Below are 23,617 nucleotides of genomic sequence, written 5' to 3'. Positions count from 1 at the left end.
ATAAGGCTTTGCTCTTTTCCTGAATATTGTCCTCTTCTTTTTGGAAAACTTAGAAGGATAATATTTTTTCTTAGGAATGTACTTGTCTGTTTTGCAGGAACAAGAAACTTTTGATACTTTCTTTCTAGATTTGCTACTACATCCAAAATCATAAGTTTCTGCAAAATTATTACATAACTTCGTACTGAAATGCATCTGCTTTTTAAAATTCTTTTTAGCTTTTTCTGATGCACATTCCTTTTGCAGAATAGAAACTATCATTTGGTGTATCGCAGCAAATGAAGAATTCTCAATTCTTATCTTGTTGGTCTCAATATAGTGGTTAATCAAATCTGGAATTTTCCCTGGCATTGAAGCTATATAATATCTCAAATAAGCAACATTGTGAGGATCTGCTGCTTGATAAAGAAGTTTTTGCATAACACAATAATAATCATGCAAATAATCTATGTTACACAATCTTTGAGACAAAAAGAGTTGACCATGATGCACTGAATTTTCTGGTACTACTCCCACAAATTCATGTTTTAAGGCATCGAAAATAGCTTTCAAGGGATCTGTTGGATGTTCAATGATATTGGTCATCTCTTCTTCAGACAACTTATCCCACCATTGTTTTAAAATGCCAGTAAAAGACCAAACGATTTGTGTGACTATATCAGACCATGAGACTTTAGTTTCAGCTTTGCGTTGGAGTGCCCAAGCATGAACATTATGCAGGACTGTTATTACTTCTTCACTTCCCATGCAATCAATATTTACCAGGAGTGTATTACCAAATCCTTTAGCTGAGGGATTTTCAAATTTGGTAGTGGTATTTTCCAGATTATCTCTGTATCGGGAAAACGGACTATCGGCGGAGGCATCATGTGCAAAAGTGTCAGTGTCGCCTTTCTTTCCTTTATGTGAAAATGAAAATGTGTCTCCTCTATCTCTTTTAGAACTAGTTTCTCCTGGAGTAGGGGAGGTAACACCAGACATGGCCAAGATTTGTGGAGTAGATGGTTGGCCATTTTCTACAAGGGTTCGAAGACTGACATAACCCTTTGGTAACCTTAAGCTTTCAACAGTAGGAAAAGTGGTTAGCCTAGCTCTCATCAAATTTTTTTTTTCCCTGGCTAACATTATTCCTTGTTGAACCTTTTCTATCTTAGCAATATTTACATTGTCTATGCCTTTAAACAAAATACTCCTAAGACCTTCTGCTGATTCTTCTGATCTGGAAGAAAACTTCAATTTTTAACTTAAAATATCTACTTCTCTATAATGAGGTGGAGAAGTAGGCTGTGGTAATGCATTCCTTAAATCATTGAGAGACTCAGAGGTTATTCCCATGTTGGAATTGACATCATTCAATATCTGTATGTGCTCATTTTGCATTTCCAAACATTCTTTATAACCATTTTGCATTTTCTTTATATGTTCCTTAATCTCTAGCACATCTTTGGCTATATCATCTATATTCTGCAGCATACAAACAATCTGGTAGTTTGTATAATTATGCATTTTCTCTAATTCTGTCTGATCTATATCTGACATATTTTTCATCTGTAACCATTGAAAGTCTGACTTCAAAGTACCATTTTTGAAAGTTTTTCTAGAGTTTGTAGGCTCCAGATATCTTTCATTAATCTTTGCAATTGGATCCTGTTGAGCTCTAGGAAGACTAAAGCTTTTTATATCAGGTAATACAGCTTCAAGCTTCTGGTCTTCGAGTTGGAAACTGGAAGATGGACCGGATACACAGAATTGGCAATCATCAGATTTATGAGTCAGATGTTTCTTTTGATTCTTTTTGGGAGTAGAATATGTGGGTGGTACAGGAATTGATAAAGGAGCAGGAGAACGCATAACTAGTAGATGTATTACTGCTTTTGTACTATCCTGACTTCCTAGAAATGGAGACCTATCCAAGATAGCGATGGATCTGACAAGGCGAGGGCTTGTGAATTTTAGACCAGAAGATCCATCAAGATGCTTGACAATAGACAATTGTCTAGGTTCTTTTGGCATTTGCAGTTGAGGATATTTTTGGGATAATGGAATGTAAGTACTATTCCATTCATCAGACAGTGTGCATTCTGAAAACCCGATCTGCAAGGGGGTAGTATTACCAGGACTAACTATTACTCCTTCTTTCAAAGCTCTAGAACAAAATTTCGGATTGAGTGGAGGCATTGTGCTTGAAACAAATCAAAGACAAATAGAAGAATGCAGCTGAGCGATGAAAGTTTGTGGGGCGACATTGAATCCATTGAACTGAATATAGGCATTCAAAAATTCATTTATGTATGGGTCACTCAAAGAAACTTTGTATCTGGGAATTACAGAGGACCAGACGAGACCATTATTAAGAGGACTCTGAAAACCTCCCAACAGTGCATCATTAAACTCATTCAGTCTAGTATCCAAATCACCACATTTTTATTCTTTTTTTTCCTCTAGAAATGCATAAATAATGGTGGGTAGTAACTCCTCATAAATATGCTTAGTTACATATGAATATTACATAGTTTGGTGGAAAGTTTTGTTTAAATTATGATAGGAAATAACTCTAGGTAAATATATTTATTTGTTTATAATAATCTATGTGATATAATGTATTGTGATATGGAATTCTAAACCTAATATGGACAAATATCACCTTTGAAATAATATTTTATTGAGTTGAAATTTAAATGTTTACACTCATTTATGAACACTATATCTGGCCTATTCTAAATTTGTATTGAGTTAATATTGAAATGTTTACACTCATTTACACACACTACATCTTCCCCATTATGAGTTGTAGAGATCCTCTTAGCGCAATCAAGTAAATTCATTGATGTTTATCATAGATTGATACCTAACAGTATTTGCCAACTACATAATTTATATAACTACACTAATTATATAAAAACTTACGTCAACTTACCAACCATCATTCTTAACCTCTCTTGACGCATCCAATTTAGAGATAGCTTATTATTACATTATTTGCTATTGAAATATGGCAACAAGAATATTCCAATTTAATTTTTCCTTGAATTAAATTATGAATTAAAATCAAATTTAGTCTTAACAGCTACTTGGAAATAATTAATTAATTTGTTTGAAATTAATTAGTTGGAGAAATTCAATTTAGAAGTCTTTATGAAGTCATGCAAGAGTTATCCCTTAAATTGAGGAGATAAGATTGAGTTATACTTGAGTTGTAATTAGTTAACTCAGTTTACTGAGTTAAGTCTAGTTAAATTAGCTCCAAACTATTTGAGGAACTAATAGAGAGTTAACAGTCAGTTGATGCATGCATGCACTCAACTAGTGCTACTCCAGTTAACTAAAGATTCCCTCATCAGAAACTCATGCATGTCTATTCTGAGAAAGACCCAGTTGAGATTAAAGTCAAGGAAAATGTACTATTAGTTGTATGTGTTTTCTTATAAAGAAAACTCATGCATGCAGTCAAGGCGTCATCCTTGAATATTGCGCAGTTTCGGAGGCTTGATCATCCACTTGGTGAGAGGTGTTCCACTAGGTAAGAGAAGATCATCCACAAGGAATAGTGCAAGGAAATAGGAGCTTGGAGGGTAGAGAGGAAGGCTGGAGAGAAGCCGAGATTTCCTGTGAGCATCTGTGAGGATTGTACTGAGAGCTGGCTAGCTGTGAGAGCTAAGGCTTTGTATAATTCCTATGCATTTCTACCTTGTATGATAATAGAGATAGTGGGACTTTTAGCTGAGGCTTTCCCAAAGTGTTTTCATGTGTATTGTGCATTGATTCTTCTTCTTCTAGTTATATTGTTTAGCTCAAACTTTAAGCTTCCGCAAATTGATAGTAGAAGTAGGTTATAGTATTTTGCTTTGACTTATATTGCATTATCGGGTTAACCTACAGTCAGATTTTCTACATGGTATCGAGTTGGATTTGTAGAAATTTTCTACATGGTATCGGAGCTGTGAACAGTATACTGAGAAGAGAATTTGAAGGTTGAAGTTCGGGGTTGCAGGTGAAAATCGAATTCATATCATACTTCAAGGTTGGCCAATGGCATTCTATGGCTTGAGACTCGAGTATGCCTTGGAAGGTAGGTCGAATTATATAGCATGGAAAGATAGAATGGAGGCTGTATTAGAAAACAATGAGTTGAAGGAATTCATTGATCAAGAAATCCCAAAGCCAACTTCAACTAATGCACAAGAGTTGGCTGAGTGAAATAAGTGTGCGGCGAAGGTGAGAGGGATCATCCTTGAGGGAGTTCGAGGCCATATTGTCTTGAGTCTCCATGGGAAGGATACTCCATTTTCAATGTGGAAGACATTAAAGGACCTCTACCAGAACAGTAGCGACCAGAGGAAATTGGCGCTCAAGGATAAGCTTCGAAGAATCAAGATGGAGAAGGGCGATACTATTTCCACTATTTGAACAAGCTCACCACCTGCAGAGATGAGCTTGGTAGTGTGGGAACAACTAATGCCGATGATGATATGGTGAGCCACGCTCTCCTTGGCCTTCCAAAGAGTTGAAATAGCTACCAGGACTCTGTGAATGGAAGGGAGAAACTATCAGATTGGGAATGACTATGGTCAGATCTTATGCAGGAGGAGATCAGGAGGAGCACACGAGATGATTATTCATCCAAGAATGATAATGAAGAAAATCTGGCCTTAAGAAGTAAGGCAAGGAAAGGGAAGGGGAAGACTTCACATTTCAAATCAAAATCTTCTCATGGAGGGAAAAAGGGTGACATGTCTAAAGTAACATGCTTTAATTTTCACAAGATGGGACATTATGTGACTAATTTCCCATCGAAGAAGTCCAAGAAGGGATCCTAGGAAGGATTGGAAGGTGAGGCATTAGCCTCTTAGTTCGAAATGGAATTTACGCTCATTGCATGCATGTTGTCATCGATGATCGTTTGTGTCTGGTATCTTCACAGTGGAGCCTCATTCCACATGACCGGTCATAAAAATTTATTCAGTGCCTTGGAGGAGAAAGACCTCAAGAGGCGCATAGAGATGGGTGACGACGGAAAGTATAGTGTTTCAAGAGTGGGCACGGTTGCCTTTCAGAGGGAGCATGGAGCTCCTATCACCTTGAAAGATGTGAAGTATGTGCCTAGACTGAAGAAGAACCTAGTATCAGCCACGATGTTGGAGGACAAAGGCTACGATGTTGTCTTTAGTAAAGGAAAGGCGTTCCTAAGACACATAGCCATGGGTCAGACCAAGAGGATAGGAATTCAGGTGAAGAATCTCTATAAACTAGAGGTAGATGATTGTGCAACATTGAGTACGAAAGAAAAATTGGTGCAAAGCCAAGACATTGGCATGTTGTTGCACAGGTGCTTGGGCCATTTCCATCATGCGGCTTTGAAGATAATGCAGCAGATATCTACAGGATTTCCCAAAGGTAAACTTGAGAAAATTGACACATGCAAAGGTTGTACCTTGGGAAAGTACACCAAGTCTTCCTTTCATGATCGAGATAGTCGAGCAGAGGCTATCTTAGAGCGAGTTCATACTGATGTGTGTGGACCATTCTATGTGGCATCCACATTAAAAAAAAGGTATTATGTGATTTTCGTTGATGATTATTCTTGTAAATTCTGGATTTATTTCATGCAGAAAAAGGACCAAACATTAACAAAATTTTGTGAGTTCAAAGCTCTAGTCAAGAAAGAGTCAGGGAATAAGATCAAGGCCTTGAGAAGTGACAACAGTGGAGAATATGTCTCTCAAGAGTTTAAGGACTTCTATGCAGCGGAAGGAACTAAATGAGAGTTGACGGCACCTCATAACCCACAACAGAATGGGGTGGCCAAGAGGAATAAAGGAAATATTGTAGGGGAAACATGGGCAATGCTGCGTGACCAAGGCCTACCACTTCACTTGTGGGATGAGGCGTGCAACACAGTGGTCTATTTGCAGAATAGAAGCCCACATCGCATACTTTGGATGAAGACACCAGAGGAAGCTTTCTCCTGTAAGAGACCAGATGTGGGTCACTTCAGGATCTTTGGCTCATTGGTATATTGTTGTGGGACAAAGGATGCACGGAAGAACCTTGAGCTGACAACAGAGTTGGGGATACTTATGGGGTACACTGATACACCTCATAACTATCGGGTGTACTTTCCTACCAGTCGGAGGACAGTGGCTTGCAAAGATCTCAAGTTTGATGAGCAAAAGGCCATGCGAGCTTCCCTTAAGAGGGAGCTCCAACTACAGGCAGTGGAGGAACTGTTGGTTCCTAAGGAGGAGGAGCCTCAGACTGATGTAGAGCAGTCGCATGCAGACGTTCCAGGAGTGGAGACATCCACTCAAGCAAAGTCTTCCAGAGATGGACGAAATCGCACAAGAGAAGCTCACAGATTGTTGGAGGATGCGAGAGAGAATGTGGGAGCACCATCTTCTCAGCGTAGATAGAGGAGGTCACCTGAGAGGTACACTGGATAGATGGCCCTTATTGGGGAATGTGTTGAGACCGAGCCATCTTCCTTTGAGGAAGTAGTGCAGCAGCCGATTTGGGTTGATGTTATGGTGGAGGTGTATGACTCCATAGTTCATAACAGTGTTTGGGACGTGGTTCCGAGACCAGAGAACAAGTTAATTGTGAGTTCCTGTTGGCTTTACAAAGTAAAACAAGTTGCTGATGGTAGTGTGGAGAAGCATAAGGCAATATTTGTTGCCCGTGGCTTTTCACAGGTCGAGAGGATCATGTTGTTACAGTATATTTCAACAGAGGAGCAAGATGCTGACATTTTGACCAAGGCATTGTCAAAGTGTAAATTCGAGTTCCACAGAGACAGGATGGGGGTGGCAAATAATCCCTTTCTTGTTGAGAGAGAGTGTTGAAATATGGCAACAAGAATATTCCAATTTAATTTGTCCTTGAATTAAATTGTGAATTAAAATCGAATTTAGTCTTAACAACTACTTGGAAATAATTAATTAATTTGTTTCAAATTAATTAGTTGGAGAAATTCAAGTTAGAAGTATTTTGAAGTCATGTAAGGGTTATCCCTTAAATTAAGGAGATAAGATTGAGTTATATTGGATTTTTAATTAGTTAACTCAGTTTACTGAATTAAGTCTAGTTAAATTAGTTCCAAATTGTTTGAAGAACTAATAGAGAGTTAACAGTCATTTGATGTATGCATGCACTCAACTAGTGCTACTCCAGTTAACTGAAGATTCGCTCATCAAAAACTCATGCATGTCTATTCTAAGAAAGACCCAGTTGAGATTAAAGTCAAGGATAGCGTACTATAACTTGCATGTGTTTTCTTATAAAATAAAACTCATGCATGCATTCAAGGCATCATCCTTGAAGATTGCACAGTTTTGGAGGCTTGATCATCCACTTGGTGAGAGGTGTTCCACTAGGTAAGAGAAGATCATCCACAAGGAAAAGCGCAAGGAAATAGAAGCTTGGAGGGTAGAGAGGAAGGTTGGAGAGAAGCCAAGATTGCCTATGAACATTTGTGAGGATTGTACTGAGAGTTGGCCAACTGTGAGAGCTAAGGCTTTGTATAATTCCTATGTATTTCCACCTTGTATGATAATACAAATAGTGGGGTTTTTAGCTGAGGCTTTCCCCAAAGTATTTTCATGTGTATTGTGCATTGATTCTTCTTCTTCTGGTTATATTTTTCATCTCGATCTTTAAGCTTCCACAAATTGATAGTAGAAGTAGGATATAGTATTCTGCTTTGATTTATATTGCATTATTGGGTTAACCTACCATCAGATTTTCTACATTTTCCATTATAAATTATTGTAGTCCTTTAAATCATTTCAACATGGTTTTCTAAGTTAAAGATTAATAAAACAAGCATTCACATTAGATTATTCTAATAAATATTATTATCAAAAAACTATGTGAACTCATTGGATGATAATCAAGATTCCCAAGAGTGGTGGAAAATGTTAATTTAAAATTTGAATTTAAATAAAAATGAATAGAAATGTGATTATATGTTATGAGCACATTGAAAGGGAAGTATGTATATGTTCTTTATTTAAGGGAAATTTTGTATATAATATTTTTATTTAATTAAAAAATTGCTTTAATTTTACTGTAAAATAGTTATTTTAATTTTTTATGTATTAAGTTTTGATAGGGATTAAATCTTTTAAGATGAAAATTTCTTTTTGAGTGCAAAACATGAGGAGAAGTTTGTATTTGGAGAGGTTTGATCCTTGTTGGAGCTTAATATATCTATATTTAAGATGAATTTAGGTCGTTTTTAGTCATTCTTAGTCACACAAAATTTATCTAACATATGATTAATATGATCATTCAAAATATTGTTAAATATGTCTAATATTAATATAAAGATTTTCTTATCTTCTACATCTCATTCACATTGGGAATGAATTTCTATTAAACACCTAAATTCTATCATATTACCCCTAACATACATGACATACATATTTAAACTTGAGCTAATCAATAAATCTTTTCCTGAATTTTTCGATGTGCAATATTCGTATCAATGAGACTTACGAGTTGGGCTTGCATATATATATATATATATATATATATATATATATATATATATATATAGATATCGTTTAAACTTATATTTTTCCTAGGATTTTCTTTTTCATCTTTTACTATGCCTTAACGGGTTGGATACATTTCTCTTTGTCGAACTTCTCTTTGTTATTCATCTTTTTTTCCTCTATTCTTCATGCTCCTCAATTGCCATTCCCTTTACCTTTCTTTTTTTTCCATTTTCCTCTTCATTGTGATTTTTCCTTTATTATTTACTCTTGAATTTATTCAATTGTCATTTTTTGTTCCCTTCTTTTTTGATATGATATTTGGTATTCTTTTTTACATTCATTTATATGTTCTTGTTGTTTTTTAGTTATCATTTGTTGTGATTATCTGTGTTGATCTACTCTTTGCTTCTCCATTTCTTGTTGATACTCCATAGTAATTTCCATTTCTTATGCCTTTCTCTATGGAATTTCTCTTTGTTGTTCATTTCTATTCAAGATGGATCTATGATGAAGATTAAGATGGATCTTGGCTCCTTGTTGTTCATTTCTAATTAAAATGGACCTAGGCTAATGATCACTATAACATTGAAATAAATGTCCAACATCAATAATTACTTAATACAAACATTGAAATCAATGCACACTATCAATTTAATTGCTTTGAAAGTAATGGAAATCATCTATATATTTACATTACATCAAAATTTAGCATTTACATTGAAATCAATGCATCATTAGTTTTCATTTCGTGTGCTTTCTAGGTCGACTAGCTCTTTGGTGCTCATTTATATTTAAAAATGATCTAGATTAATGATTAGGGTGGATATGAGTTCTTTTCTGTTTTTTCTTATTAGTATAGAACTATGTTGATGACTACTACAACACAAAAAATAATGCACGTCATTAATAATGACTGTGTATATACTGAAATTAATACACACTATCAATCTAATTACTTTGAAATCAATAAATATTGTTCATTTAGTTACATTAGATAAAAAATTAACATGTACATTAAAATCAATGAATCTTGTGAAAATAATCAAATAGAATTAAAAGTAAACATTTACACTCAAATCAATACATCAAGAGCATTCAGTCATATAAAATTAGAAATCAACATCTAGACCAAAATCAATGCATAAGTGAAATAAATCAAATGATATTAGAAATAAACATCTACTCTAAAATCAATGCATCTATTTCAGTTAAAAAATAAAGCATTAATGTCAAAATAATCAAAATTGTATTTAGGACCTTACATGTTCCTTTAGCCATTTAATTTAGTGAAATTTCAGCAAATTTTAGTATCTTGATTTTTATCTAATTTTGTGCCTTTCATGGATTTCTAAATCAACCTACTTTTACGTTTTGTAAAAGAATTACATCATCTTTCTCTATGGTCAGTAATGTTCAGTATTATATAATATCATGCAATATTAAACATAATATTATATATTATTATGCTAAATATTTATATAATATTTTTTTAGGCATAATATTATGTTTAACAATGCCCATAGGTCTTTGGATTGATGACGAATGGGTGCACTATTAACGAACTCCTTGTGAGAGGTCACCGATTCAAATCCTCCACCTACCTAGCATATGTGGGTTCAAAGAGTTGCTTGGGTGGGGGTCTAGAGTCTCTTCAACAGACAAGAGGGCGGAAAATCCTCAGTAAGGGGGATTTGAAAATGCGAGCAATTAGAAACACTTTTTGCATCTCATGTTTGAGATGTCATTTTTTTTTTGTTACCTTGTAGGACCATATGTTCTAATCATCCTATATATCTAAAATTTGATCTAAGGTTGAGTTGTGGCTTTCCACTTTCTATTTATGGTTAACATGTTTAGTGTCATACTTTGCAAGAGAAGTCAGAGCCTTTGCTTGAAATATGAATGAAATAATGAATAATTATGGTGTTGGTTTTTAGATCTAGAAGATATTTAATTTATGCCCCTCTTTTAGATACATAGCTTACTAGGACTTAGAGATATACTTAAAAATGGTCTAATCAAAAAATTGTTACTCTGTTATAGTTATTTGTATCAAACTTGATATTAGGGAATTTGGACGTTAAATTTTGGTTGGGCTATATAATCGATTCAATTAAAAATCTTCCACTTGGGTTTTATATCGAACTTGATATTAAGGAATGTGGATGTTTAATATTTGTTGACCTATACAACATATCTAATCAATCACATATTACTCTATTACCATGATTCTTTTTATCAAACTTGATATTAATGAATGAGGGTGTTCCATGTTCATTTTGTTGTGTTCTAGTGGTATGTTAGTTGGAGTCGAAAATGGTAGACTAGGTTTGACTCCCACTACCTTTCTTGTAGACTACCAGGGGGTTTCATACATGCTCTTGGGTGGGCCTTGTTAATAGAAAAATATTGATGGTGTTTAATGACATAGGTTAGAAAATATATTTTACAAACTGAGAGAAATGCATCTTTTCAACAGGATCATAGAAACAAGAGTAATGGAGGATTAGGGATAATGACATAAATATCTTTGGAAGGGTGCCACCGTCACAAGTGATGTTATCTTTTTATAGAAAGTAGAGATATCTCTTTGGATGCATAAATAACAAGATGGGAAATTGAAGAAATTGATTAAGAAAAAAAATGAAATGATGGAAAGGAGGGAAGAAAATTAAAGGATACTCCTTTATACTTGCAATAAAATTGTATCAGCCTCGATGACAATATGTTGTTTACTTAACTCTGCAATGCCAACTTCTCTCCTTTCCATTTGCCACTATTGGGTGTATCTAGATACTTGTAGTAACGAGTTCATTCAACCTAGAATTAGGTTCCAATAAACACAACAACCAAAATCCCTATATGGTTCAATAAAATATCCTCTACCTGGAACAATACAATGTTGTTAAGTGGCATTAATTTTATTAAAAGATTATCTTGGTTACCTCAGAAAATCGACTCTAACAAGTCAAATCCATATTTTCATACGTGAAACCAAAAATAGAAGGGTATGAAAAAGGCTTAACCTTATTTTGGAGTGGCTTATAATTTATAGGTGCATAAGTACTTGTGTTTTTTCCATGTTAGATATGTTTTTTATTGAAAGCCCTAAATTTATAAAAGGAAGAACTTGAAAAGTAATGATATTTTATTTACTTACAAGTTATAGTGGAGTTTATTTTCTTCAAAGTCTTGCAAATATGATATCTTGAGTATCTATATTTCACACAACATAATCCTGCTTAGCACCACCTGTTGGACAATTGGTAATGTCTAGATGGATAGTAGTTGTGATAGTGTTGTCATTGATGTCAACAAGGATCACCATGATGATTGGGAGTCCAAAAGGAATCCCATGGCAGTTGTAGGCTTCATGTAGAGAACCATCATAGTAGCAAGCTTATTGGAGGAGCCATAAAATTATGACTATGGCGGTTGGGAGTTCAAGATTTCAGTCACAAGAAGAAGAGTCAAGGAGAAAAGAGTGGCATAGAGTTTGTATCAACCTTAGAGGTAGAATATTGGCTCAAATCTTACATTAGACCCTCTCCATTAGAAATTTCTCTGAAAGAGATTTCTAGCATTGTGTGGAAATCTAAAAATGGCCTCCTAGATCAAAGGTTATGGTCTTTCAAAGTCAGGATCTTGAAGTTCTAGGCAAGATGATACGTCAAAGGTTGGAGCACATCGGGACCTGATACTGGAACCTCAAAGCATGCTATATCAAAGACCTGAGTATCGTAGACTCGAAGCAGACTAGATCAGGGCAGGCGATATCAGATACTGTTGTTGATATTGTTAAAGCACCTAGGAATGTTGAGAAGAATTTACAAAGGACCTTGTTGCAAAACCAAGGCTAATTGGGACTCTTTCTCTCTCCTCTAGAAGCACAAATGGAGGCATGTCATTGGCTGGGAGAAACTGAAGTGGCTAGTGACATCAGCATGATGTGATAATATGGTGAACATGTGGCATACTATTTTGGCATTTTCAGTGGCCTAATGGGACAAATCAGAGTGATATGTGTCACCTCTTAGGTGTCTCCATGTGTAGAAGTGACGTTAGCATATTGGAGGTCAATATATCAGAGGATGAGGACATTGTAACTCCTATGCAAATGTTGGTTGAGAAGTTACGATAAAGGGGGATCTGATATTACCTGCCACATAGTCATATGGAGCTCAAAGGAACCAAGGGCTGAATAGAGGGAGCTAAGACACAATCAGAATTTTATTGAAGTTATGATACCAAGGGGCTTTGATATAACATTATGCCGATGGTCACAGGCCCAGTTGTATGAGAAAGAAAACACTCAAGGAGTTAAGCTCCAAGAGGACTAAGGATATTGAGGTTATGCAATATCCTAACATTTTGGTTGTTTAAGTTACAATATGTTGGAGCTTCAATGAAGCAATATAGTGAGTTTAATGGACGAATGAGTCGGAAACTGAAGATTAAATTCATATCGGAAGAGTTGGTTAATGGAGCTAGTTGGATCTGTAGAAGACACTGATACAAGGCAACGAGGACAACAATTCATGAGGAATAGAGTGGCCATTCTAGAGTGATGTCAAGCTCTGTGGAGAAGTAAATAAGCATGGGAGGCTTGGCAGAGTGTGCAAACTGCATGAGATTAAATTCTTAGTATGGATAATTACACAGTGAGTTAGTAAATAACTCAAAAACCCATTTTTGTGTTTAATACAATGCAGAGTTCAACTAGCAAACAGAACAACAGAAGGAGGAGCCATGCCGAAGTACACCTGGGAAGTATGGACACAGACAAAAAAGAAAACATTGTGTAATGTGCATTAGAGGATCAAAAACCTCGATTTCCATTGGGCAAAGTGAGGTATAGAGCATATTATTGAAGTGATTAGGAGTGAGTGTTATGAGAGTAGGTAGAGTGTTGAGCAATGAAAGAAGTTAAAGTAATGAGAGTAGTGTGAGCAGACAAAATGCCTGAGCAGTCTAGAGCAGAGAGTCTATGCAAGAGAAGACATAGTGCTCAGCAGCGACAATAGTGAGAGGTGTGTAAGCATAGAGAGCGCTTAAGTAGTATGAGCAGATGGAGTGCTTGAATAGTGTGCAGAAGAGAGCCTGTTCGAGAGAAGGTAGAGTGTTTAGGATATGTTGTTGTGAGTAATGAGACATGCGAAGTTGCATGAGACCAAAGGGATTCTTTGGAACAACAATGGAGTGGATTGGAAAGAGAAGGTGGTTCTGCAACCAAACAGATTTGTATTTTATCTATAAATGTATATGCTTATGTTTTCAGTTTGAAAATTGTATGAAATAGTAGAACAATGGTGTCAAGATAAAGTTGGTGCTTGGTAACCAAAGGGGGTCGATGCCCCCTGTGAGTGGCTTCTCACAAAAAAAATTATGTAATTAAGTAGCTTCTTAAATTACATCATAAACAAACAAGAAATTGGTGGTTTTTTCCCTCTAGGCTTCCATGTGAAAACACTAGTGTCAAAATGTGTATGATTCTGATGTAATTGGTTATATTAAAATATGAATTCTTATACTTGTTTCTTACTTTCTTTATGAACAAATTCCCTCATAAGTAACATAAAATAAAAAGGATTGAAAGCATATTCAGGAAAAAGATTTAAGAACCTGACTGTTACTAATTCACCTCCTCGTCTTCATAATTCCTTATTCCAACAATTGGTATCAGAGCAAGGTTCCCTTAGGAACAGTCTAACCACTAGAATGAATATATATAAGTAATTCTATCGAGGCAAGAGTGTCAAGAGGCTTACTCAAGTAGAATTCCAGTCTTTGGTGGAACAAATTATTCCTTTTGGAAAGTAAGGATGGAAGCGTATCTTATGTCCCTAGGGGTAGATGTCTTGACTTTAGTGCTAGTAGACTACAATGTGCCTGATATTCCTCCCATTGATGCAGATGGTAAAAAATTATATGGAAATAATGCTAAATCCAAGAATGCCTCTTTGTTCTTAGTCAATCAGAACTTATAAAGGTCATGCATTGTAAGTCTTCTAAGGAAGTGTGGGAAAATATTAATCACAGTCATGAAGGAGATGACAAAGTTAAACAAGAGAAAATTCAAACCTTCAGAATTAGGTTTTAGAGCTTGAGAATGAGTGAAGATGAAATCATAGAAAAATACTTCCTCATCGTCCATGAAGTAAGAAATATGATTAGAGAACTCAATGAAGAGGTGAAGGAGGAGATGATTGTTCATAAAATCTTAAGATCTCGACCCACGAGATTTAATGCCAAAGTCTTAGCTATAGAATAAATCACCAATTTAAAGGATCTTAAGATGGACCAGTTGCATGGTACTCTCATAGCTTATGAGATGAGAGTAGCATTAGAGAAGTTAGAGCCTAAGGAAGCAACGTTCAATGTATCCAAAAAGGACAAGGATCACAGAGATCATCAAGAATGCTCTAGTTGTGAATCTGATCATGAGTTGGCTCAATTAGCTAAGAAATTGAACCATGAATCAGGAAAATATACAGGGAAGTTTCCCTATAAATGTTTTGATAGTGGAAGAGTTGGGTATCTTTCGACCAAATTCCCTTACAAAGAAAATGCTAAAAAGAAAGATGATCAGAAATTTGGAAACAAGTCTCAAAAACATCAGAAGAAAAGGTTTTATAAGAAAAAGGAGTTCTACTCCAAAGAGGATAGCTCAACACCAAACTCAAACAATGAAAACTTCTCAGAGGATGAATCAGATAAATATTTACTTATCGATTTTGGAAGAGACTCCACGAAACAAAGTATTATGGAGTCTAAAGAGGAAGAAGAAAAAGAAGGAATAGTGGACCTTGAAGGGGAACTCATCAATGCTCTTGATGAGTAAAAGAAAGTAAAGAAAAAGAATAAGCATTGAAGGAGTAACTACAATGTGCTGAAGAAGGTATGTATAACTTTGATAATGAGGAGTTTTCTTATCAAAAAGAAAAAAATGAAGAAGCTATCAAGAGCAAAGATAGTTTAGTCCTTCTACTAAATGAAAACGTTCAAGGAACATGTGAGAAACTAGAAGAAGAGCACAAGCAATTAAAACAGGAGTTGCTCAAGTTAAGGAAAGAAACAATCTCAAAGACATGCAAAGATGATATTTTGTCTTTGAAATTAAAAATGGAAGAAGCTAAATGAAAGGAAGAAGTTTTTCAATACTTGATCTAGGAATGGGAAGAGAACTGTCAGAGTCTTTAAGAAGAGGTTGTCTCTCTAAGAACAGATCTTGAGGGAATAAAGACCGAGAAGGTTTAAAATGAAAATTTTGTAGAAGGCATAAGGAAACTAGATCAGATTCTAAATATTTAAAGGTCCTCAGGAATAAAAACAAGTTTGGGATACTCTAGGACACAAGAATCTTCTATGGAAAATATAAGCTTCAGTTCTTCAGGATTCGAAGGACCGCAAAGTTATGTGAAGAAGCATCAAGAAAGAATCAGTGTAGAAAAAGAGAAGCAGGGCAAAGATGAGATCATCAATGGAGAATGAATCAACCAGTCAGACAACCAAGGTACCTTCATGCACAATCTCATAGGACTTCCAACAATAGGCATGCCTATTTATTTTATGGTCATTGTTATAGGTTTCATATCTTTGGACACAAAGTTCTAGATTGTAGAAGGATGAAAGTTGAAGGAGATGAAAATCCTAGATATAATAAGTATCAAAATTTTAGATCTCAAAACTCTCCTCTCATAGATCAAAATGTATTCTCTCCCTTGTTAAGTTAAGTAGAATGTTTCAAATGTAATAATTTTGGGCACAAAGAAAGTGAGTGCAAAAGCATGTTTGAATACCTATATAAGTCCAAAAATATTAGGCAATTAGCTATGCAAAAGGATAAGGGGATCTAGAAATGAAAGACCAACAAGAGCATGCAGTTTGGACTCACTCTAACAACCCATAATCAAGAGAATAATGGTATTTGGATAACGATTGTTCCAAGCATATGATTGGGGATAAAAGAGAATTTATGTCACTAAAAGAAAAGGACAGAGGAAATAATGTTACCTTTGGAAACATTGCTCTAGTAAGAATCAAGGGTAAAGGCATTATTGGCTTGTTGGGACCTAACCCAGGTTCGAAGTTAATTAGCCAAACAAATCCCTCTACTACTGGCCCTTTCGGCAACAGTCCGTGGAGCACGGACTGAGGTCTCACCCGAAGCAATATGGGAGGATGCTGGAAACATGTTTCCGCACCCCTGATATGTCTGAGGGGTTGATTTTGTCCAACTATGAATACCTTTGTGCAGGTTACTTTCATGCACTTCCCTGACCTGCGGGGCCTTCGCGCCCTATTATATTTTCCTTTGCGCTGCCCTAACCAGCGGCTATGGGGCTTTCGCGTTGCAGCGTTCTGCACTATTTCCCCAAGTCACACCGTGGATCTTACTTATCTTCTTATAACAGTTAGTTATATTTGCATAAAGAGTTACATTATATTATATTCCCTCACTCAACACATTCATATAAGTTTGCATAGTAAATAAATAGTAAACTTGCAATTCACACCCAATATACTTCAATGCATAAAACAGGAAAAGCTACACAGAAATATGGTAAAACTTCTCTTTATTAATGCTTTAAATGGTTACAGACTCAACCTGCCCTATGCACTCAGCTGCAGGGGTCTGCACACTCAGCTGCGGACTACTAGGCCTCTGTGCACTTAGCTGCAGAACCTTCTCATACTCTACTACCCAAAGATACAACTCTACACTTTGACTCAATGCTTCATCGATTGATTTCCTTCTATTCCTTCGATCTCATCTCTTTATACTTTGAGCCTCGCTCTATTTATACAATCCCATGGTCTGCGGACCATGGGTAGATCTCTCAAACCGACACTACTTTTACAAAAGTAAGGGTGGAAAACCTGTTGAAGCCCTGAAAATCGGGTCTACAACAAGAGAGATACCCGCCTGGTCCGGACCTTGGTTGGCAGCTCCTTTTCCATTTGGTATAGCGGGTCCGACTAGGGATATGGGACTAGTTTCCCAATTTCAGTGTGTGTGTGTGGGAAAGATTGATATTTCTGTTTCTAACAGTTTCTAAATGGAATACTTCTACTCTAATTCTAATCTAATAATTATATTCTAATAAACAGGAATATGTAAATCTACACTAACCCAGGGTGTAACCTTTCCTCTATGCGATCTAAAATGATTTCAAACAACAACTAGTAATAAAGATCATTCAGCTATTATGAGAAAAGAATTCAATAAAGATGAACCACTTCGTATAAAAAGTTAGACGAAACAGTTGTGAAAAACATATCACATAATGAGCTATTCATACACTAAGCATAAATAAATAGCTATCACCATACAAAAGTGCCAAATGATAACTCAGGCATTCATACATTAATATATAAATAACTGAACTGGAAATCACTCTAACACAAGGCAGAAATAGTTAAGAGATAGAAATACCATTTATAACTAGTCCTACTCATGAGCTTCAAGTGATAACGATTTATTTCCTCTTGATCTAACATCCACTAAGAGTACAAAAGTGCAACATCAGTAGCAGATATCAAATGCAAACATCAATAAATCTTGTTCCATTCATTCATCAAAACCTCCTCAGAGGGTACAGAAGTGCATGTTCTGGGGATAAGTTTTTGATAAATTTCAAGACCCTTCTCTAAATGCATGAGAAGGGTTTAAATACTACTAACTAATTCTAAAAATAAATTATTACAAAAATATAGGATGCGGTTTAAATGACCGTCCTCTTTTCAGGAAAATAAAACAAAATTAAAGCTAAAATTGAATCTAAAATTAAACTACTTTTGTATTTGGTCCTTGAAATCGCACGCATGCAGCATCTGTTTGAGAAGAGTCGGCTGGCTGACTTCCGCTTTTAGCTGAGCTGAGAAAACTCAATCGACAAGAGCTGGTGCCATCTTTTCGGCCGAATTAACGATACACTTAACAGTCATCCACTAGCTATGTGGCTTTACCAAGTATGCCCAGTAATAATCCCAGTTTAACTTGGTTAACCCTTGGATTGCTTTTGCCTTTTCTTGAGCTCTCTACTTCCAATCTATCTGTATTGTTACTTTCTTGCAATTTTCAGGGCTTACAGGTGTCTAGGCAACTAGCAGCTTCCCTTTTCTAGAAATTTTTGTCAGTGATGCGCGATTAGCGCCTAGAAACTGCCTTCGTTCCTTGATCCGGGTTTCCTTGATGCATTTTTCGCCTTTTGCGCTTTTTCCTTTTAGCAGATATAAAGTTCAAAATTTGTAAAAATAATACTTCTGAAAGCTCTTGACCTTGAGTTTTAAATTGTCTGTTTCTGATCTCAACGTTGTCCAGTACCCACTTGACCATGTCGGTGTATGGGAGAATTTTGGGTCTTGCTGCTATCCGGTGTAAGAATGAGCAAGCTAGCTCCATAAGGGATGCTTCAGAAGAACCATTTGAGCCCGCGGTAGCAACTACTTCCATTACTCTGGGATTCTCCTCTTCGAGCAGACTATACATGCCTTCCCACGTAGCTATTCCCGTGTCTCTGTTACAAGTCGTGTCTGTATACAAGGGCGCCATTTCCTTTTCTTCAGTGCTCGGGGATTTGCTTTTCTTTCCCATTTTATCCGACGTATTGTTTCGTATTGGCCTCTGCTCTCCATTCCTGCAATTCACAAGTGAAGTGAACATGAATGACAAGGAAGGTTGATGGGAAAGTTTTAAATGCCGTAGATATATGCAGTATACCACCTTATGTGAAATGATTCTTTCAATAAGCACAATCCCATATTCCATTAATAACTGGAAACTACCTCATTTATTAGCATTAAAGCGCATAACCAGGTGTCAGCTTAGGGAAAATAATTTTCTTGAATAATGTGCCCGAGAGATCTACGATGGAGCGATTTTACGATTTGCTTCGCAACATCGCAACATCGCAGAATTGCAGAATCGCAAAGTTGAGAGCTCATGACATTGCATTATCGTATTATCGTTGTATCGCGAAATCGCAATATCGCAATATCGCAAATCGCAGGAATTTTATGTATGACAATCTTTGTCAACCTATTTTCTACGAAATGTGATCTGGCGATCGACATCATCGCATATCGGAAAATTTTAAAGTGTTTCAATGTGAGTTGTGCTGAATGCGATGCGATATTTGTTTATTATCGCATATCGCGATCTCGTAAATGTTGGAATTGTGCTTGTAAGGTGGAATCCCGCTATCTTATGCGATGCGATATTTCCTAAGGAAAGATTTGAATTTTACCTTATCATAAAACATAGCTTTTTTAGATTTTCCAAGGGGGTTTCCTAAGCTTATGATGGCAATTTTATTTGAAAAGGAAATTTAAACACTACTTTAATTTTTTTAGATTTTTTGAACTAAGGGTCCCCACTTATTTAGATTTAGGAATAATCCTAAATAAGAAGGGGGGTTGTTGCTGGCCACAACAATTGGTGATTCACTTGGAAGAACCAGTTATCTCTACTGCTTTTTTGAATTTTCAAAACTTCCAAAACAGAAAATTTTCCAGAAAGTTAAACTTTATTATAGAAAGATAAAGTACATTATATTCTAACTTGTCAATGACATTTTGTTTCAACTATTTTCAACTTTGATTATTTGCTGCCTCAAGCTAGTCCTTGTATTTACATCAGTCATTACTTGGTTTGTAAAGATAAAACAAAGTCTTCTCTGTAAACCAGTTTTAAATATGCTCATTTGTCGTAGGTAGAGCCTCTGCTGCCAGCAGGCGTTTATAGCCTCGACAGGGTTACCTGTTACCCAGCAATGATCCTTTATCCTACTTAAAGAAACCTACAATTCTCAAAGAAGAATCCACATCCACACTTATTGCTTTGATTTTCTTTTTATTCTTAAAGAGCAATGCCTTGGTTTGGTAGCCAATTTATGACACAGTCCTTCACTTGATTTATAACTTTGTTGAACAAGCTAGCTTGTGATGAGACCCCTTGTCTTTCGATCGCAACAATCTCGAGTCTTTGCCCTATTGTGGTATGCAGTATTGGCAAAGTCAGCAAGTTATAATATTTTTGATTATGATAAGCCGGCTCATGATGAGACCTCTCACTCTTTAAGATAAAGTGTATCCTTGGATTGTTCCTCTGAAAGTTGTGATTTCCTTAATAGGGAGGAAGTCATTGTTTCCGTAAGATAGCTCTGGACGACAATAGTAGAGTTTTTTGGAAATAGTTGTTCTATAGAGAATCTTTATTTTGTTATTGATGTACCTTTCATTGCACTGATATAAAACAATTTCTCACTAAAGGTTGTGTTCATCAAATTTTATGAAGTTGAAACTAGTATCATATCTAGGCTAGAGTTTTTAACTGTATCTTTCAATAATAAAGATCAATTTTCCAAAATATTTGCTATTTATACAAGTGAAAGATCAAAATTTGAAACAGAATTGGTGTCTTTTTCATAAATGCCAAAAGTAACCATTTACAACTGGTTTTATTATGAAAAGAAAAACAACTACTCTACAAAAATAAAACACTGATCTTCTATGGAAAATATTTCTTGAGAATTTGACCATTAACAGGTAAAGAATCCCTCTTCCCTACTAAATCTTGTAACATGAAGGTAGAGGGACCTACGACTTTTACAATTTGAAAAGGACCAAGCCACATTCTTTGAAATTTTGTATGTTTTCCCTTTTCTTCATGAGCCTTGTCCCATTTTAAAACTAGATCTCCCATCTAAAAATCTTTTCTGGGTACCATATTGGAATCAAAAGAGGTTTTCACCAATGCTTGATGATGAGCGTGATTTAATTTAGCCTGTTCTTGTTGTTCTTCTAATTTAATTAATTCCAGCTACCTAAGTTGTAAAGAAGAAGTTGGTATTTCATCAATGTACTAAACTAAGGCTAAAGAGGGAATTGCCAGGTGTGTTGGAAGAACTACTTCTTTCCCATAAACTAAATTAAAGGGGGAAGCGCCAATAGAGGCTTTCTGTGTTATTCGATCTGCCCATAAAGAATTTAGTAAATACTTATGCCAATTCTTATGATTTTGTTCAATGGTTTGTTTGTTTATTCTTATTAAGTTCTTATTTGTGGACTCAGCTAAACCATTGCCCTGTGGATAGTAATTGGTAGAATATTTAAGTTTGAAACCTCTTTTGAGTGCAAACTCAGTGATTGCATTTCTAGAAAAGTATGATGCATTATCAAACATTAAAGCTGAAGGAAATCCAAACCTGGTGATTATGAACTGATCTATCAATTCAATGATGTTTTCAGCATTAGCCGTCTTGAGTGGAACTGCTTCTACCCATTTGGTGAAGTAATCTGTTGTTGTAAGGATGTATCTATGCTGTTTAGAAGAGTGAGGAACGATCTCACCTATTATGTCCAATCCCCACTGATCGAAAGGCTATTCAATAGTAATTGGTTGTAGTGGCAAGGATGGCTTCTTTTGTCTTCCAGCAGCAGTTTGGCAGACTTGACATTTCCTTTCGTAGCTATGTGCATCTTTGAATAATGTGGGCCAGTAATAGCCTACGCATAAGATCTTATGAGCAGTTGCATCTCCAGCGTAGTGTCCACCTATTGGTCCATCGTGGAGTTCCTGCAAAACTTTTTCAGCTTCAGCTTTCTCAAGACATCTAAGTAAATAGAATCATAATTTATTCTGAAAAGAACGTCATTTACAAGTTGATATTGTTTAGCTTTTAACCTCAGGGCTCTTTTCTTGGTGTGATCAATATTTGGAGGAGCATATCCATTTTTTAAATAATAAATAATATCAGCGTATAATGACTCAACATCGTTTAGGCTTACCTCGTACACTTGTACCTATTTAGATGGATTTTCGGGTATTAGCGATGCTCCTGCTAGCATTTTGCAAAAGCCTTGGCCTTTTACAATACTTGCTGGTTTGATTTCAACGTCATATTCTTGTAAGGCAATAGCCCAATTGGCCCTTTTCTCACCCACATCCTTCTGTACTAGAAGATTTCTTACCGCTAGAAATGATACTATGATCTTGGTATGTGTTTTGAGTAAAAAAGGTCTGAAATATTTAATTGCTTTAAAAACAGCATAAGCTTGTTTTTCCACATCCGAATAATTCAATTCAGCACTTTGTAAATTGGAACTGAAAAAAGCAATTGGGGCTTCCACCTTTTCTTGATTTGCTTGAGTGAGTATCGCAACATATGATCTATCTGAGGCAAAAGTGTACAAAATAAAAGAATTGGAACAATTTGGAGTAGCTAACGATGGAGCATTGATAATTGCTTGTTTGATCAGATTGAAAGCCTCATGTTCATCTTGGCCCCATTTAAAGTTTGCGTTCTTTTTAATCATGGCTTGTAAAGGAGACACAATTCTTGAAAAGTCTAGAACGAATCGCTTTACAAAGTTGATCTGGCCAAGGAAAGATTGCATGGCTTTCTTGTTGTGAGGTAGGGGGGCCGCGGAAATTTCTTTGATTATGTCAGGATCAATGTGACTTCCAGATTTTGACACTATGAATCCTAGAAGCTTTCCTTCACTCAATGCAAAAAAGGATTTTTTCGGGTTAAGTGAAATCCCATACCTTAAACAACATTGGAAGATTTGTTTTAAATCCCTGAGATGGTTGTTTCGTTTCTTAGAATAAACAGTTATATCATCCAAATAGATTACCACTAACTTATTAACTAACCCTTTTAATGCAATGTCCATGCCTCTTTGAAATGTGGCACCAGCGTTAATCAAACCAAATGGCATCTTTTGATATGCGTATGTGCCCCATTTAGTTCTGAATGTCGTTTTCAATTGATCGTCAGGCTGTACTAGCACGTGGTTGTATCCCGAGAATCCATCTAAGAATGACATTAATTCTGAGCCTGCAACTGCCTGCAGTATTTGTTCCATGGGAGGTAAAGGAAAATTATCCTTTTGGCAGGCCTTGTTAAGGTTTTGAAATTCAATGCAGATTCTGATATCTCCATTTTTCTTTCTAACAGGTACCATATTGGAGACCCATTTAGAATGTCTAATGGGAAAGATTATTTTGGCTTTCAATAACTTATTGAGTTCAATTTTAATCTAGTTTTCTAAATTTGGATGGATCTTTCTCAACTTTTGTTGGACAGGTCTTTCATTATCGATAATTTGGAGAGTAT

This window comes from Pinus tabuliformis, chromosome 8 (assembly GCF_031772625.1).
Source record: "Pinus tabuliformis cultivar Carrire ecotype Pingquan chromosome 8, CPIR1, whole genome shotgun sequence".
Lineage (NCBI taxonomy): Eukaryota > Viridiplantae > Streptophyta > Pinopsida > Pinales > Pinaceae > Pinus > Pinus tabuliformis.
This window is presented reverse-complemented; position numbering follows the sequence as displayed.